Below are 18,928 nucleotides of genomic sequence, written 5' to 3'. Positions count from 1 at the left end.
GAGCTCACCAAGGCCAGCTGGACTGTGACTGAAAAAGCATGGGATAAAACCTAACTCTCTGAACATGGCAGACAATGAGGGCTGATGAGAAGCCAAGAACAATGGCACTGGGTTTTGATCCTACTGCATGTACTGGCTTTGTGGGAGCCTAACCACCTTCCTAGACCTGGATGGAGTGGGGAGGACTTTGGACTTCCCACAGGGCAGGGAACCCTGACTGCTCTTTGGACTGGAGAGGGAGGGGGAGAGGAGTGGGGGAGGGAAAGAAGAGTGGGGGGAGGGGGAGGGAAATGGGAGGCTGGGAGGAGGTGGAAATTTTTTTCAGTAAAAAAAAATTAAAAAAAGATATGGCATTAAAATATATATCAAATCCAAGAAGTTTTTAAGAATATAAAGTTTATGGAAAAGGTGACAAAATTTTACAAAATAACTTTAAAAAAGAATGCTTATCTTACAGTTTTGCTAAACACTGAGTCTTCTGAAAAAGAAAACAAACAAACAAACAAATAAACACTTTTCAAGTTGTATAAGAGATCTAAGTTGGAAAACACCTTCACTAAAAAGAGTTGTGTACATGGCCCTGCTACAGGTCAATTCATACTGGCTTGGAAGGTATTGCACTACCTAGGTTGAGTGTAGACTGAGCACACAATGAAAATAGGTCATTGACTCAGCAATTTTCTATGGATAAAATGAAAATGAGTGAGTTGCAGATGTAGGGCATTTCCTATTAAAATATAAAAAGTTCCTCAAAAGTCCAAATCAAGAGCAGTGAATATGCTATTCACAGGGGGTAGAACTGGGCCTTAATCCAGAAACTGGCTAGGAATATGTACAACAATTTCAAAATTATTGTGGAGGTGCTGAGGTCCAGTACCAGCCTGAACCATAAATTATCTCTTGGACCAACAGAGAGGCATGGGAATAAAGATACAATTTACATGGCTTTATCAGGAGGGAGATTTTGAGTTCATATCCTAAAATTTTTTCCCTGTGTTTATTTTCCAAACAGCTTTTAAACCAAAACTTAAACTAAGGGGAAAATTCATTAGCATTCTGTTTCCTAGGTAACCAGGTGAATGGCTGAGGTCACGTCCACACCTATCTATGCCTGCTCTGTCATGTCTTCCTATCTTCCTGCTCTGTATGACAGCTCTGTCATGCCAACTCTGTTACGTAGGCTGAATAAACATCTCTTTTCCAGGCATCCTCCAAATTACAAAGAAGGAGCACAACAACATTAGCATATCCTGACCCTCTGTTTAGGATGACATCAGTGTGGAAGGCTAAATGACCACTTGCTCTGTGGCAGGTGCAAACTGACCTGAAATTCTGACCACCATGAGAAGTATAAATATGGGCCTTATAATATGGCCCTGCATGGAGGAATGATTTCTTTGTTATTTTCCTCCTTTCAATGGACACATGTATAACAGTGTATATAGTAATTAATTCAGTTCATGGGTTTTCAGTGAAGTTATCCTGATCCCAAGGATATTCATCTATACCAATATTTGGTTTATGTAAAAAGAATATACTCTTATCTGAGCCTATTGTTGTAACATGCGGTTTTTGAAGTCTTGTATCCGTAGCTTGTGAGTCCAGCTCATAAAACTATCTCCCATGGTTTAGGTCAGATGTTATAGCTTAGTGAAGGAAACTTAGAAACTTCTTATCTGAGGGGTTTTGGAATAAACTCACACATGTGCTGAGTCATGTCTTTTTTTCTTCTGCTGGCTCTTATTCTACCTTTGTAACTTCTTGTTCTCTTTTGCTTAAATTCTGTGTTCCAATTCTCCCTCTTCTCTGTTCACGTAGTCTAAATATACTTTTTACAGGAGGCTTGAAGCAATAATAAAAAAAGTACAAGAATTACCTCTCATTTGTCAAAAGTACATTCCCTTGGGTGAGCAATAAGTGCAGGACACTTTACCATGGCAATGTAAAATTTCAAGACTTCTGTAGTAAGACTGTGAACGGATGGCAGTGGCACAGAACCCAGTGAGATAAGCTATGAGACATAGTATATTTTTTATCAGTTATACTTGGCAAACAAAGAATTGACACCATATTTTCGGGCTTGTGTTAGAAACCTTGTTTAGACACCTAGGTCCATTTACAAAAACCTCTAGTCTACTTTGAACTTGCTCTGAGATAAAAATGAGTTAATAGTATACAGTTTATCTTAGACTGAGTAGAAATTTGTTATTTTCTTGTGTTAGTTTGAGTAAAATGAACAGAGAAGGCTTTTAAGTGCTTTGCAATCCTCATGGAACAATAAATCTAGTTAAGAAACATATCCTAATATGTTTACTATATACCAACATGATACAGATAATGAGAAATCATCTTCCTGACTACCCACAGATAGATATGTGCCCAGTTGATGGAATATTTTTATTAGATAAATACACAAGTGATGGAGGAAGCTCATTGGTTAAGTAATAAAGAAACTGCTTGGCCCATTTCTATCTAGCCTCTTCTAGGCTAACTCTCACACCTGGACTAGCCCATTTCTTATATCTGTGTAGCCCATGAGGTGGCTTACCAGGGAGATTCTAGCCTATGTCCATTCTGGGTCGGAGCTTCATCGCATGTGTCTGCCCGGGAGCAGGGAGCATGGCGTCTCTACTCCAGAGAGCAGAGCTGTTGAGTCTGAGCTCACTTCCTCTTCCTCCCAGCATTCTGTTCTGTTTACTCCTCCCAACTATGTTTTAACCTATGGGGCCAAGCAGTTTCTTTATTACTTAACCAATGACCTTCCTCCATCACACAAGCAGTGCAAAAACATCCAAAGCTATTTTTAATGTAGAAATGACTGACTCCTGAGAGAAAGTACAGACAGAGACAAACAGTTATCTACTGCCAGTGACCCCATGGTTATGCCCACTGGGACTCCCCATCAGAAAATTGCTGCTATGTCAGCCTATTGAATACTAGTTGTCATCTGCTTTCATCTCCCATGGCCATTGACAGCCATGGGAGAAGATGAGAATATTTTTATAAGAGCTAGCAAATCCAAATGAAATGACTTGTTATATAGCATCAGGTGTCAGAGTGTTACCATGTAAGTCTTATGTTGACTGGAAGATGGTATCATCATTTAATTTCTGGATTTCTTTGAGTATCTATTCAGAAAATGCTGACAAAGAAAATTAAATATTTGACCTATGCTCATCTTTCTGTCACTTGACAGCACACATACTTATGTAATATTCTCTAACAAATTGCATCACTTCCCATTTTAAACATCTTTGCTGAATTATTATGGCTTTACACAGGATGGTTATCACAAACCTAATAATTTTTGCTTTTTGTAATTGAAAGGAAGACTGTGACAATAAATAATAATTTGACAGCACCACACCTGTACAGTGACTATCTCAGGCAAATGGATCTCAGATATAACCTTTCTATAGGCATTATATATGCCTGCTTTTTATTTGCAAAAATAGTGTTGAATAGATGGAAAGATGAATTCATGTCATTTCTTTTAGAACACTTTCTCAGTATCTTAAATATGTAGAAACAGTATCATAAGAACTGTGCTAGTTAGTATAGATTCTATGTGAGAAAATCTAAGGCAGGAATTCATGTTTTTTTTTTTTCTCATGGAAGTTAAGAGTAAAGAAAAGAGAGAAACAATCTGAGAAAGTGAGTAGAAGGCATACTGATATAATAGAGGGCCACCCAACTATCATGAATTCATATAGAATAAATGATCTCTTATGAGAATGGTAGTGCTATGGCTGTTCACAGATAATATGTGGCTGTTCATTATCTATTGTGATAAGAGGTATATTAGAGTTTATGGTTTCCATACCAAAGTATCATTAGCATGGCTGCTCAAATATTAGAAATTGCTTCCTGTGAAGCTCAGGAGGCTAAAGGACAGAGTCAAAATGTGAGCAGGGTCACGGACCATTCTAACCCACAGCGTCCCTTTTTGTTTTTACATATTTTGATTTTGTTACTTGCTGGTGATTCAAGGTTTTTATTGACTGCCAAAAATAACATTTAAATATATGCCCTTGCCGACTTATTGCTATCTTCTTAGGTGCCTTTCCTTTGTCACATGGCACCCTTCTTACATATTTTATGTGACAATTTCTTTCTTTTGAAAGTCAAGTGGATTAGAGTCTACCCTTACATCCACATTCACTTTGATTGCATGTACTAATAATCCATTCCAGACTAGCAACATTAATTGAAAGCATCTGTCCATTCTCCATTTCTTTAATAGTTTGTACTTTAGAGATGCTAAAGATATGTGGTGAATAATTTTTCCAGTCCTATTTTTGTGTTTGTATACCTTTTTTATAAAATATGTCTCCTTTTCTTATACTTAGGGAAAGGCTCACCCTTCCTAAGATGCAGCATGGGGGTAACCTTCCCTCACCATGTCACCCTCTCTATACCAAGACACTTCATCCTAGATTAGATTCCTTAATTTATTAAAAATTAATGACTATTATGTGATACAAAGTTAGATGTTAGATATTATGGTAGGCTTTAATAATATAGACCTAATCTTAAAATAATTGTTGTGTAGTCATTTCCTCCAATCAAAACTTCCCTCCTGGAGAAGGGAGGGAGGCTGGTAAGACTTAAGATTTAAATGAACCATACAGGATACATAGAACTTCTGAAACTTAGGAGTTTCACATAGCAACTCCCCAAAGTCATATAAACTGCAACTGCTAAAGAAATGAAATGCTCTAACTGGTCAAGCTGTACATAGCCTGCAGGCATACAGTTTTTGTGTCATTACCCATTGCAAAGTGGGCTTTTCAGTATTGATACTGCCTTTTGGTTATCCAGTTTCTTTGGAGTAATTCCAGTAAATTCACTGGTTTATCAAATTAAACTTCATTGACATTTTCTTTAGTCAATAGTTGACATCCTATCTGTGAAAGAGAGACATTTGTTTTTGTTTTTTAGAAAGGAAAGTTACACAGTTAATTACAGATTAATGGGAAAGACTAAATATATTTTAAATAATGTCTATTAATAGTTACTACATGCTATATCAACAAAGACAGAGTATTATATAGGTCATGGCATGACAGGTATGTCACTACTCATGAAGATGTTCATGTACTAAAGGCAAAAATTTAAAATACAAAAGTGTTCGTCAATCTTAAATTGAGAACTTGGGGGTAGGAGTGGAATGAGGGTAAGGGGAGATGGGGAGAGAAAAGTGAGAAGGGGAGGATGGGGAGAGCTTGGGGGAATGGGATGGTTGGGATGGAGGAAGGGTGGATATGGGAGCAGGGAAGTATATATCTTAATTAAGGGAGCCATTTTAGGGTTGGCAAGAGACTTGACTCTAGAGGGGTTCCCAGGTGTCCATGGAGATGTCCCCAGCTAGTTCCATGGGCAGCTGATGAGAGGGAGCCTGAAATGGTCCTATCCTATAGCCATACTGATGAATATCTTGCATATCACCATAGAACCTTCATCTGGCAATGGATGGAGATAGAGACAGAGACTCACATTGGAGCACTGGACTGAGCTCCCAAGGTCCAAATGAGGAGCAGAAGGAGGGAGAACATGAGCAAGGAAGTGAGGACCGCGAGGGATGCACCCACCCACTGAGACAGTGGGGCTGATCTATTGGGAGCTCACCAAGGCCAGCTGGACTGGGACTGAAAAAGCATGGGATAAAATCGGACTCTCTGAACATGGCGGACAATGAGGGCTGATGAGAAGCCAAGGACAATGGCACTGGGTTTTGATCCTACTGCATGTACTGGCTTTGTGGAAGCCTAGCTTGTTTGGATGCTCACTTTCTTAGACCTGGATGGAGTGGGGGAGGACCTTGGACTTCCCACAGGGCAGGGAACCCTGACTGCTCTTTGGACTGGAGAGGGAGCGGGAGGAGAGTGGGGGGACCGGGAGGGGAGTGGGGGGACCGGGAAGGAAATGGGAGGTGGGGAGGAGGCAGAAATTTTTAATAAAATAAATAAATAAATAAATAAAAAACAAAAGTGTTTCAAACCAGTTATTTTTATAAATCTCCCAGTTTTTGATTTTATATATTTTATACCTAGTTACTTGTGTATTTCTTAATTCACTAATTAAATCATTTATTCATGAAAGTCAGCAAGTACTTCTTCTACAGTTGCATGCTGAGAGAAGTTCTGCCAGACATATGCCTGAACTGTTATGAAACAAACATTAAGAATGAGACATGCTTGTCTTCAAAGTTAATGTAGCAAACTCTTATTTTGAATTGTTGATCAAGATGTATTTATCTACAATTGATTAGTTCCCTAGGAAAGAAAAGCTATCTGTCTGTAATTTGTGTATCTCAAAGTACTCTATAAATATCTTAAAGGTAATTTTTGTAAACAGATAATTTAGAATGTCTGCAATTAGACTTGCAAGCAATGGTTGTCTGCAACAGTAATTTCCTCGTCTTAATGGCAATAAGCAGATCATTATATTTTAAAAAGTATGTCATCCACTAATCCTGTTTATAATACCACTTTTACTTCAGAACCTGATAAAATATTTGCTACTAAGAGTGTAGAAAACTACGAATAGAAATATTAACTTAGAAAACTGACACAAAAGCTTCCAAATTTAAATGTCCAGAAGAAAGTTTTATTTTAATATCAACCTTAAAGTAATGATTTTGAGGTAGCAACATGTTTGCTACTCGTTAGTTTGAGGTTTGTATTAATGATATTAATGGGTATTATTGTACCAGATCATCCTGATTCTTATGTCTAAGACAGTAAGATGATAAGTTAATCACTTTAGTTGACTTCTTTTATTACAGTCAAACTTTGTAGAATGCAATAATGATCAAACAGGAATATCTGATTACAAGTAGGAATATTCATTTCTTTCTTTCCAAAGTAATCTAGAACAGGGTTTTCCTGTGTTCTAGAGAAAAAGATATAATACAATATTTTAGTTTTATGCATCACTTGTCTTTTCACTTATTCAACTCTACTACTATAGTGGGAAAACAGCCATAGGTAATTCCTACAAAATGATCTGAACAAATTTTTATTAATAATAATAATTGAGAAGTCATACTCTGTGTATGTGATGTTATAATTTGCCAAAAGAAAGTATATTCTTTATAGAAAAATTCTGAAACCTAAAATGTATAGTGTCATATGAAGGTCTTTTAAATCCAGTAATTGTATAATGAGTTCAAAATATAAGTATTATATATAAGGAAAATAAATGTGCAATAGAAAATAAATAAAGTATATGCATTATGTGGACAGGATCCAAGGCTCTCTTAATTCTAAGACAATGTCTAATACTGTGCTTACAAAAAGTAGAACCGTAGTGAATAACTTCAAACAGTAAACTACAGCATATACTATTTGTACATAACATATATTGTAACTCTTGTTGCATTGTTTTATATATATGAACATATATGTAAAACTATTTTTATACAATTCATATATACATTTATGGGTGACTCAGTGAGAAGGATAATTCCTCTGAAATGCATTGTTAGATGATTTCAAATAGTGTGTCCTTTGTATGGTATAATTATACAAACCTAGAAGGCATAGTCTATTACATACAAGCATACCTAGTATACCATGTATACTATGTCATTGATTCAAATGTTATCACACAACCCTTGATTGTATTTATATTAACAATAAATATTTGAAAAATAATGAATATATCAATAAATATCTGTGTATTAATGACTTTAAGTTAACATTGACATGAATATAGAAGTGAGTGATACAAGTATTCATATTTTATAAATGCATTGTTTTCATATATTTATGAAGATTTTCTTCCATTGTGTGGTATGTATTTTAAATTTTGTTTTATGCATTTTTTAATTTGTTTTTGCCTGTTATCTTGACAAGGCCTTACTCTGGATATCTTATTGGTTTGAAGTTCACTCCATGGCCTAGATTGTTCTCAAATTTGTAACAATTCTACCTCCTCATCTGAGATTGCAGGAGTACATCATCATGACAAGCAGATTAGAAATTATTATTTTTTGTGTGTATGTATGCATTAACATGCAATGGCAGGCATTTTTAGGTAAGAAAGTTCTTCGGATGTAATTCTTTCCTTCCACTGTAAATTCTGGGGATGACATACTACTCATCAGGCCTGAGTGATAAGTGTTTTTTACCCACCAAGCCATGTCACCAGATCTCCAGAAAAATTTTAACTGTATCTTTGAAAGCAAAAGTAATTATTTATTCATTTATATATATATTCATTTATATCTATCTATTATCTGTGTTTCTATGTATCTATAATCTACATATCTTTGTATCATTTATGCCGCTCTGGGGGGAACTCACTATTATTGATTAGCTCTTGTCCTAGTTTCATTTCTGATGCCATGATAAAAGACCCTGGCAAAAAGGACATTTTGAAAAGAAGGAATTAGTCTTGCTTTTAATTAGAGTAATTGAATAGTTATATAAATAATTGAACAATTACAAGCTATTATTATGGTAAAGTCAAGGTACAAACTTCAGTACGGTAACATTACACAAACATTAATGGTAAAAAGCAAGGAAAGAATACACAACCTCACTTACTTGCTTGTTCAGGACTAAGTCTAGAGCAGTAGTTCTCAATCTTTCTAATGTCGTACTCATTTAATACAGTTTTTTTTATGTTGTAGTGATCCTAAATATGAAATTATTTTCATTGTTGCTTCATAACTGTAATTTAGCTACTATTATGAATCATAATTTAAATATTTATTTTTCTGATGGTCTTAGGCAGTCCCTGTGAAAGGGTTGTTTAGGCCTCAAGGGGGTCATAACACACAGATTTGAGAACTGTGAGCCTAGAGTGTGAGTCCTCCCACTCTCAGCTGAGGTGTCCTACATTAACAATTGGAAGAATCCCAAGCAAATATGTTCACAATCCAAACTGAGCAAGATTTTTTTTTCCTTTACAAGTCTTTGCACATATACTATGGTTTCTGGTTTTGTGTCCTCATGGAATGTCTTTTTTTCTGGTGTGTTTTTCAAGACATGGTTTCTCTGTATAACAACCCTAGCTGTCCTGGAACTAGATCTTGTAGACCAGGCTGACCTCGAATTCATAGAGATCTGCCTGCCTCTGCCTCTGAAGTGCTAGGGTGAAAGGCATGAGCCACAACTCACTGGTCCATATGTGTCTCTTAATCTAAATGTTTTTATTTGTTTGTCTATTTTTTATATTTCAGTTTGTTTGTTTCAGCTTATTTTATTTTATTAACATTCTTTACATTACTGTTTGTATTCTAAGAAGAGAGAGAAATGGTGACCTAAGAGGGAAGGTGGGGAGGATCTGGGAAGATTTGGAGAAGGAGAAACTATAATCTGAATATGTTAGGCTAAAAACTCTATTTTCAATAAAATAAAATTACAATAAAAAATAAAGTCTTCCTCAGCTTTGTGTTTTTGACTGAGTTTACTCCACTAGGCATGAATTTAGCTGTGTTTGAAATCTGACAAGAAAGTGGCTGTTTGTATTCCTAATTGTTGTGCCATAATTTCACAATCTTGCTTGATGGGTGGGTCTTGTAAGACCTTGATGCTCCTTTTATCCCAGCACTAGGTATAAGCACCCTGTACCAGTCAAAGTACCCATCAGGGTTGAAAAGTCCTGGGTAAGTTTCAGCTTCATTTCATTTTCTTTTGAAACAAAGATGTTCGATGTCTTCAGCAATAAGGTATAATTTACTATTCCTGGCAGGCAACTAAGTGGAATGGCAAATATCTATATTTTGGGAGAGTCTGGAGCATAAGGAGTTATCCCACACAAACCACTGAAATTTTTCTTCAGCAACCTAGACTGTATGTCTTAAAAGGTGTTCTTATGTAGTAATTCACTCAAGTCTTAAGAAAATTTATAGCATTGATTTAATTTTTTTTTAGCCAAAGAAAGCAACTTTTCAAGATATTAGCTGATCAAATTTACCCTGCTGAATATGAAGATATGGTATACACATGTGTTTTGAACACATTTAACCTTAAAGATTGGACTTTTAAGTACAAATCTAGAGAAGCTGAAATTTTCAAGCGTAGAAATTATAGCTCTAATTTCCTTATTTTAGTTCAACATATTTTTGGTGCTGTGTCTAGTTTTCTTCTTCCTTCTTTACTTTAAAGAGCTGAAAACTGATTTTTATGCAAAAATCTGAAAAATAAGCCTGATTATTAAATACTTAATTAGACTGACAATAATTATATTACTTCAAATTTCTAAATTGTTAAAAGGACAAGTGGCTGAGTTCTCCTTCAGACACTTGCTAACAACACTCAGTTACTTAGTGAATACTTGTTTGATTCCTTACATTCATCAGTCCTGAGTAAAGTTCAAAGAGCAATACATACCCATAAATGAAGTTAATGCCTTCTCTCCTGTTCATAGGTGAACATTTTAGGTGAAGAATGGCCCATGAACCACAGATTTAATATAAAATTTTTGACTACCAAAAAAGTGACATTTCCTTTATTACTGGTTTTATCTAACTGGGATATGATATGTTAGCATAAAATATTTTCTTATACCTTGCATTCTAAGAAATTCGTTATTTAATGACTTTATCATTTCTCTTTCATTTTCTTAAAATGATTGTCTTTATCTTGTTCTTCTACTTCTTTAATTCTTCTTATTTCTTTCATTTCTTAATTATATTCATAATACTACACTGAGCTACAGCATGTAGTGGTGTGGAAGGTCCTTCTGTCTTTGCGTTGTTTTTATTGGTTAATGAATAAAAAAAAAACTGCTCTGGCCTATAGCAAGGCAGAATTTCACTAGGTAGGGAAAACTAAACTGAGTGCTGAGAAAAGGAAGGCAGAATCAGATGCCATATAGCTGCTGGGAACAAGCATGCCGGAAACTTGCCAGTAAGCGACAGCCACGTGGCAATACACAGCTTAATAGAAATGGGTTAAATTAAGATGTGAGAATTAGTTAATAAGACCTGGAGCTAATAGCACAAGCGGTAATTTAACTAATACAGTTTCTATGTGGTTATTTCAAGTCTGGGCAACCAGGAACAAACAAGTGGGCTCCTACAACAATGCAGGCCAACCACTGATAGAATCAATGTTAAACATTCTATCAATACCACAGATGGAGTTTTTCTTGTCATTTATCTTTGAAATTGAAAGCAGTATAAATTTATAGTTGACAAGTACCTGTACACAAAAATGCTTATTAGTCACAGAAGTTTTGTTTCTAAGAGCTGGATAAAGAATGGATATATCAGTAGCAAGAATGAATTCTGGGAGATTATTTGGAAGGCAGTTGAGGAGAATGAAGCTGACAGCAGCCATTAGATTGAACTACTCACAATGGAAGTAGAAAAAAATGAACAGAGAAAATGTCTATATATAGGGCATTAAAGTAGAGATTTGGAGAAAGAAACTATGTTTAATTTTGGATACATTGAAATTGATAAACTCAGATTTCAAATGCGATAGTGAATAGATTTTGATCACAGTCAGTATAAATCAATAAGAGAATTTTGACATAGAACTAATTTACAGCATCATCAATGAGAGTTGACTTGAGACTACAGGCTGGCATGCAATCATTTAAGGGCAGAAGAGAAAATCAGAAAGGAGGTCTTACCAAGATGCCAGTGATGTTGTCTACTTCTCCATCCACTTAAAACAATGGCTTTAGGGTAAATCTGGATAGATAGGTAGTGACGTGATAACAACCTCAGGATTTTTTTTTCTTAATCTCATTTGATACACTTCACTTTCAGTTCGCAGGAGACAATGGAGTAGAAGACATGTGTCTGAATTCTATTACACTTGTACTTCTGCTTTTAATAATGTATTTAACTGGTTACAAAGTTGTTTGCTGCATAAAGTAAATATTTGGTAATTGGAATTACTTTGATATAAATTTCTTTTGGTTTGCCTTTTAGTAAAAGACAGGCTCTCACCCTATATCACAGGCTATTTGAGAACATCTGAACTTTTCTGTTTCAGCTGCCCAAGTGCTGAGTTACAGGTGTGAGCCATCATGCCTCACTTCTTTTTCTTCAATTTTAAATGTGACTTCTTCTTCTTCTTCTTCTTCTTCTTCTTCTTCTTCTTCTTCTTCTTCTTTTTTTTTTACAGTTATAGAGTTAATTTGATAATATCAGATTTTTGGAAATATTATTGCCACTATTTTCTTTGCTAATTTTGAAATACTCTAGCATTCATAGTTAGATGGCAGTTACCAAAATGAATTTTGTACTTTAAAATGATTTTATAACTAATTAAACATAAATTCAAGATAGACAAATGAATAAAAATGATGAAATCACAACAAATATGAGAAAAGGGATTATGTATATATAGAAATATACTTGTTTTCATGTATTTATAAGAGAGAAATCATCACTTTAACATAAAATTTATGTTCACTGATATCCTCTCCATCTTCTAATTTTAACAATCATGTAGATTTTTAAGCACCCAAACCTTCTCAGACATAATTTAAAAAAAATATTTAAACTTAGTATAAAAAGTAATAAACTTCATTGTGACACGTGATATGTACTTTGTTGTCATTCAGCCCCACCCAACATGCCTGACTTTATTCTTCTACCCCATTTCTCTTATTCCACCAATTCCTTAGTTTTCCTAATTTTATTGAATATCTATGGTATGAAATATATTTCTCTTGGGTACAGAAAAGAAGTGTGTAAAAAACAAGTAAATAAGAAGCATTTTAGTAAATTTAAGAGCAAGAGATGATGAACTACATCAAAATTCCTGTTTTACTTGAGCACCCTTTACGTCTTCACCTCACTTTAGAGTCAGAGTGTCACTTTGTAGAAGAGGCTGCTCTGTTACCAGCTACCTTCCAAACCATGTTCCCATGTGCTAGACAACCAACACACCCACCTAATACCATCTTTTAATAGGAAATGTTAATCAAATTTTTGAACAATAATGATAGTACTAATTGGATCACTTGCTATTCAAATAGAGGGATGCACGTGTGTGGTGATGTTTTGTTTGTGGTCTAACAAATAAAGCTTGCCTGAAGATCAGAGTGCAGAGCTAAGCCACTAGTTAGCCATAGAACCCAGGCAGTGGTGGCACATGCTTTTAATCCCAGCACTTGGACGCCAGAGGCAGATGGATCTCTGTGAGATCAAGGCCACCTTGGGGTATAAGAGATTCATCCAGTATAAAAGAGAAACAGAGTCAGGCAGTGATGGCTCACACCTTTAATCCCAGTACTTGGAAGTCACAGGTCTTTATTTCTCGCACTAGGAAGGTAGATATGGAAGAGATACAGGTGGGCAGAGAGAGTAATTTAAGGCAGGAAATAGGAGCTTGTTTCAGTCTGAGGATTCATGGAGACAGGATCCATCACCCTTTGGTCGGAGGATTCAGTAGAGGTAAGAACTTCTGACTGGCTGCCCTGCTTCTCCGAGTTATTCAACTTTAGCCCCTATATCTGACTCTGAATTTTTATTATAAAGACCAATAAGAATTTACACATGTTGGAATTAGAACTCATTTTGAATTTAAAAAATATTTTTAAGGTACAGTAATCAGATTTTCAATCTAATTGAGGACTGATAATTTATAAAGTAGTTGATGATAGGAAACATTTTTCTTTGGGATTCAATATAGTTAAATCATGTATGTACTTGAGCACATATACACATATTTTATTTGTAGTATGAAGTGTTGTATGGCATATAATATGGAATGAAGATCTTCCTTATAAATAGAAAAAATATGAAGCATGTACTTATATAATTTTCCAACATCTAGGCAAATATATCTTTATATGAGCACTATAAATTAAAATACATGATAGATTAAAATATGTTTACTCAACATGTGAGAAATCATAATATCTCAAACATCCTAGATTTCCTATTGTCATCAACACAATTAATGCACAACTAAGACAATTGTATAACTTCAAATTTTAAGAAAGGATGAAAAACAAATACTACTGGATTACTCTGATGATGCCAAATTTTGACATATTTTTCTTAGATTTTCTCCTATTGAATTTATTTTGTCTAATACCATTTTTTTAATGTACAGTATTCAAACATAGAAATGCCTTGTCATTGTTAGAAAAGTGTGGCAACTCTGACCCTAGTGTCATTCTTGAACACCATCCAGAAACTGCTCAAGCCTTAGAAAGCTCACAGATAATTCTGTCAATATTTGTTCTCGAGAGCAATTTTCCCACTGATCGTCCCATGTCCTTATTTTCTGTGAGGGTTACATTCTGTGATGAATACTGTCATAGAAAACAAGCAGACTAAAAACCTAATTAATTACATTTACTTATGTACAATTAGCTGCATTTAACAATGTACAATTTCAAAGCAGGTGTACAGGTATCCTTCCCAAAACTATTGTTCTCCTCCACCCTGTCTTCTGAGCAGGTTGAGCTTGGTTAGATGTGATTATCCTCCTCTTTTAATATGATCTTGTGGGTTTTCTTCTTCGGACTATATGTAATAATATGACTCATTTTTTTTAATTTATTTTTTTTGTTGTTGAAAAACATTTACACCTCCTCCCAGTTTCCCATTTCCCTCCTACTCCTCTCCCCCTCCCCCTCTCTCCCCTCCTCTCCCCCTACCCCCACTCCATTTCCCCTCCCTCTCCAGACTGAAGAGCAGTCCAGATTCTCTGCCCTGCGGGAAGTCCAAGGTCCTCCCACTTCTATCCAGGTCCAGGAAGGTGAGCATCCAAACAGGCTAGGCTCCCACAAAGCCAGTTCATGCAGTAGGATCTAAACCTAGTGCCATTGTCCTTGTTTTATCATCAGCCCTCATTGTCCGCCATGTTCAGAGAGTCCGGTTTCATCCCCTGCTTATTCAGTCCCAGTCCAGCTGGCCATTGTGAGCTCCCAAAAGATCAGCTCCACTGTCACAGTCGGTGGGTGCACCTCTCGTGGTCCTGACTTCCTTGCTCATTTTCTCCCTCCTTCTGCTCCTCATTTGGACCTTGGGAGCTCAGTCCGGTACTCCAGTGTGGGTCTCTGTCTCTAACTACATCCATGGCCAGATGAAGGTTCTAAGGTGATAAGCAAGATATTCATCAGTATGGCTATAGGATAGGGTTATCTCAGGTTCCCTCTTCTCAGTTGCCCAAGGTACTAGCTGGGGACATCTCCCTGGACACCTGCGAGCCCCTCTAGAGTCAAGTCTCTTGCCAACCCTAAGATGGCTCCATTAATTAGGATAAATACTTCTCTGCTCCCATATCCACCCTTTCTTTATACCAACCATCCCATTCCCCCAAGCTCTTCCCATCCTCTCCTTCTCACTTTTCTCTCCCCATCTCCCCTAATCCCCATCCCACCCCAACCCCAAGTTCCCAGGTTTTGCCCTGCAATCTTGTCTACTTCCCATATCCAGGCATATAGCTATATGTTTTTCTTTGGGTTCATCTTCTTATTTAGCTTTTCTAGGATCACAAATTATAGGCTTAATGTCCTTTATTTATGGCTAGAAACCAATTATGAGTGAGTACATCCCATGCTCATCTTTTTTGTGTCTGGGTTACCTCACTCAGGATAGTGTTTTCTATTTCCATCCATTTGCATGCGAAATTCACGATGTCATTTTTTTTTTTTTTTTTTACCGCTGAGTAGTACTCTAATATGTATATATTCGACACTTTCTTCATCCATTCTTCCGTGGAAGGGCATCTAGATTGTTTCCAGGTTCTGGCTATTACAAATAATGCTGCTATGAGCATAGTTGAACAATGCTTTTGTCATATGATAGGGCATCTCTTGGGTATATTCCCAAGAGTGATATTACTGGGTCTTGGGGTAGGTTGATCCCGAATTTCCTGAGAAACCGCCACACTGATTTCCAAAGTGGTTGCACAAGTTTGCATTCCCACCAGCAATGGATGAGTGTGCCCCTAACTCCACAACCTCTCCAGCAAAGGCTATCATTGGTGTTTTTGATTTTAGCCATTCTGACAGGTGTAAGATGGTATCTCAGAGCTGTTTTAATTTGCATTTCCCTGATCACTAAGGAGGATGAGCATGACCTTAAGTGTCTTTTGGCCATTTGAATTTCTTCTGTTGAGAATTCTCTGTTCAGTTCAGTGCCCAATTTTTTAATTGGGTTAATAAGCATTTTAAAGTCTAGTTTCTTGAGTTTTTTTTTATATATATATTTTGGAGATCAGACCTTTGTCTGTTGCAGGGGTGTTGAAGATCTTCTCCCAGTCAGTGGGTTGCCTTTTTGTCTTAGTGACAGTGTCCTTTGCCTTACAGAAGCTTCTCAGTTTCAGGAGGTCCCATTTATTCAATGTTGTCCTTAATGTCTGTGCTGCAGGGGATATATGTAGGAAGTGATCTCTTGTGCCCATATGTTGTAGAGTACTAACAACTTTCTCTTCTATCAGGTTCAGTGTGTTCAGATTGATATTGAGGTCTTTGATCCATTTGTACTTGAGTTTTGTGCATGTTGATAGATATGGGTCTATTTTCATTCTTCTACAGGTTGACATCCAGTTTTGTCAGCACCATTTGTTGTCTTTCTTCCCTTGTATTCTTTTAGCTCCTTTATCAAAAATCAGGTGTTTAAAGGTTTGTGGTTAAAATCCGGGTTTTCTACTCGATTCCATTAATTGACTTCTCTGTTTTTATGCCAATACCAAGCTGTTTTCAATACTGAAGCTCTGTAATAGAGTTTGAAGTCAGGGATTGTAATGCCTCCAGAAGTTCCTTTATTGTATAAGATTGTTTTGGCTATCCTGGGTTTTTTGTTTTTCCAAATAAATTTGATTATTGTCCTCTCAAGATCTGTGAAGAATATTGATGGGATTTTAATGGGGATTGCATTGAATCTATAAATTGTCCTTGGTAGAATTGCCATTTTTTACTATGTTGATCCTCCCAATCCAAGAGCAAGGGAGATCCTTCCATTTTCTGGTATCCTCCTCAATTTCTTTCTTCAAAGATTTAAAGACTTAAAGTTCTTGTCAAATAGATCCTTCACTTCCTTGGTTAGAGTTACCCCAAGATATTTTATGCTATTTGTGGCTATCGTGAAAGGTGATGCTTCTTTGATTTCCCTCTCTACTTCCTTATCCTTAGTGTATAGGAAGGCAACTGTTTTTTTTTTTTTTTGGAGTTGAGATTTCATCCTGATGAATTGTTCCTGTTATGAGTATAAAATTAATTATTGTGGGACCTCCAGAACTGCCATTTTTTTTGGTTTGCTAAAACCTTTCAGGTTTGTTCCGTTGGAACTCATTAGTGACTCCTCTTCTTGAGCATTTTGATGTTATGAGACTTATTATTACTACTTAAAATTATTGCATATATGTGTGTTTCTGTCTTCTCTGTTTAATTTTGAAAGATTATTTGTAAATAGCAATTGATCCATTGTCCTGATATTTAACAACAGAAGAATATAATTTTTCAAGATATTCCCTAACAGTCTTCTGAATTGCATTAGTACCTGTGATGGCTCTTTTTGGCTGTTACGTTGGCCACAGCTAAAATTAACTGACATTCCAACATGGAGGATATACCTGTGAAGTATTTTTTATACTTAACTTGTCGTAGTAGAGAGATGCACTTCTCATCTAGACGTTTGGGGTACAAATATACACACTTTTAATTCAGAATTTGGTGTGGGAAGACCTTTAATGTGGGATACATTCTGCTTGAATCCTATGTAAGGACATGGGTAAAGGAAGTTTTGTTCTTTGCCTGCTTGCCTTTCATTGCTATCAAGTTTGTTTCTTCACTGGCATTAAAGCACATTTCTTTGAAATCATATACTGAAGAGCAGCTGAGGAATCCAGCCTCATGGACTGAATAAACTATTGGATTACTGTAATTTCTGTTGACAAGCCAATAGTCAATGCCTGATTAGCTGGACTTCAGCTTTTAAGTCATTCTAATAAATCTCATATACACACATATATGCATATATAAATATATACCTATATGTATATATATACATATATACACACATATCAATGAGAGAGCGAGGAAGAGAGAGCTAGGGAGAGAGAGAGAGAGAGAGAGAGAGAGAGAGAGAGAGAGAGAGACTGGGCCTAGTATAAGTTTGAAACTTCAAAGTCCATTCCATCCACCAACACTAACTTCAGCAAACCCATGACTCCTAATCCTTTCTAAACAGTTCTACTACTGGTGACTGAACATTCAAGTCTATGAGATTCTGGGGGCAAGTCTCATTCAAATCACCATATTCCAACTCCTTTATCCCCATAGGCTTGTAGTGATATCATAATGCCATATATGTTCAGTCAACTTCAAAAGTCCGCATGGTCTTTTACAGTCTCAAAACTGCTTAAATGTCAAAGTCCCATTGCTTTTGAGACTCAAGGAACTATCTTATTTTAATTCCCTGTAAAATAAAAATAAAAATCAGATCCATATTTTGGACTTCCAATGGCACAAACTATACATTACCATTCCAAAAGGGAAGAAAGGGGCCATAGTGAGGAAAATACTGGACCAAAGCAAGACTGAAAATAATCAGGACAAACTTCAAATTTTGCAACTCCATGTTTGGCATCAAAGGGTTTTTTTTTAGATGAGTTTTTGCTATTAGCTTTGAAGACTGCAGCACACATCTTTTTCTTGAATTGATTCTACATCCTGCTTATAGCTTTCCTAGCCAGGTATTCTACCCTGTCATATCCAGCATCTTGGGGTCTCCAAAGCATTACAGGCTTCACCTTCACACAGTGGCCTCTCTGGGCCTTCATGCAGAGACTCTCTATGAAATACCTGGCTCAGTTGCTTGCTTAACTATGGAGGAAGATACTATAAGTGACACTAAATTTTTTCCTATGGAAGAGTTATTTTTTTGCCGAATGCTTACAAGATTCTTTGTTTCCTTGTGTTTTTTTATCATACATTTAATTTGCATAAAATATTCTTTTTGATGTATCATCATGGAATTATTTTCCCATGGACTTAA

Source organism: Microtus oregoni, unplaced genomic scaffold (assembly GCF_018167655.1).
Source record: "Microtus oregoni isolate MIOR12 unplaced genomic scaffold, Mior012 000014F_ref0000157, whole genome shotgun sequence".
Taxonomy (NCBI): Eukaryota; Metazoa; Chordata; class Mammalia; order Rodentia; family Cricetidae; genus Microtus; species Microtus oregoni.
The sequence above is the reverse complement of the archived record's forward strand: the minus strand, read 5'-3'. Positions refer to the sequence as shown.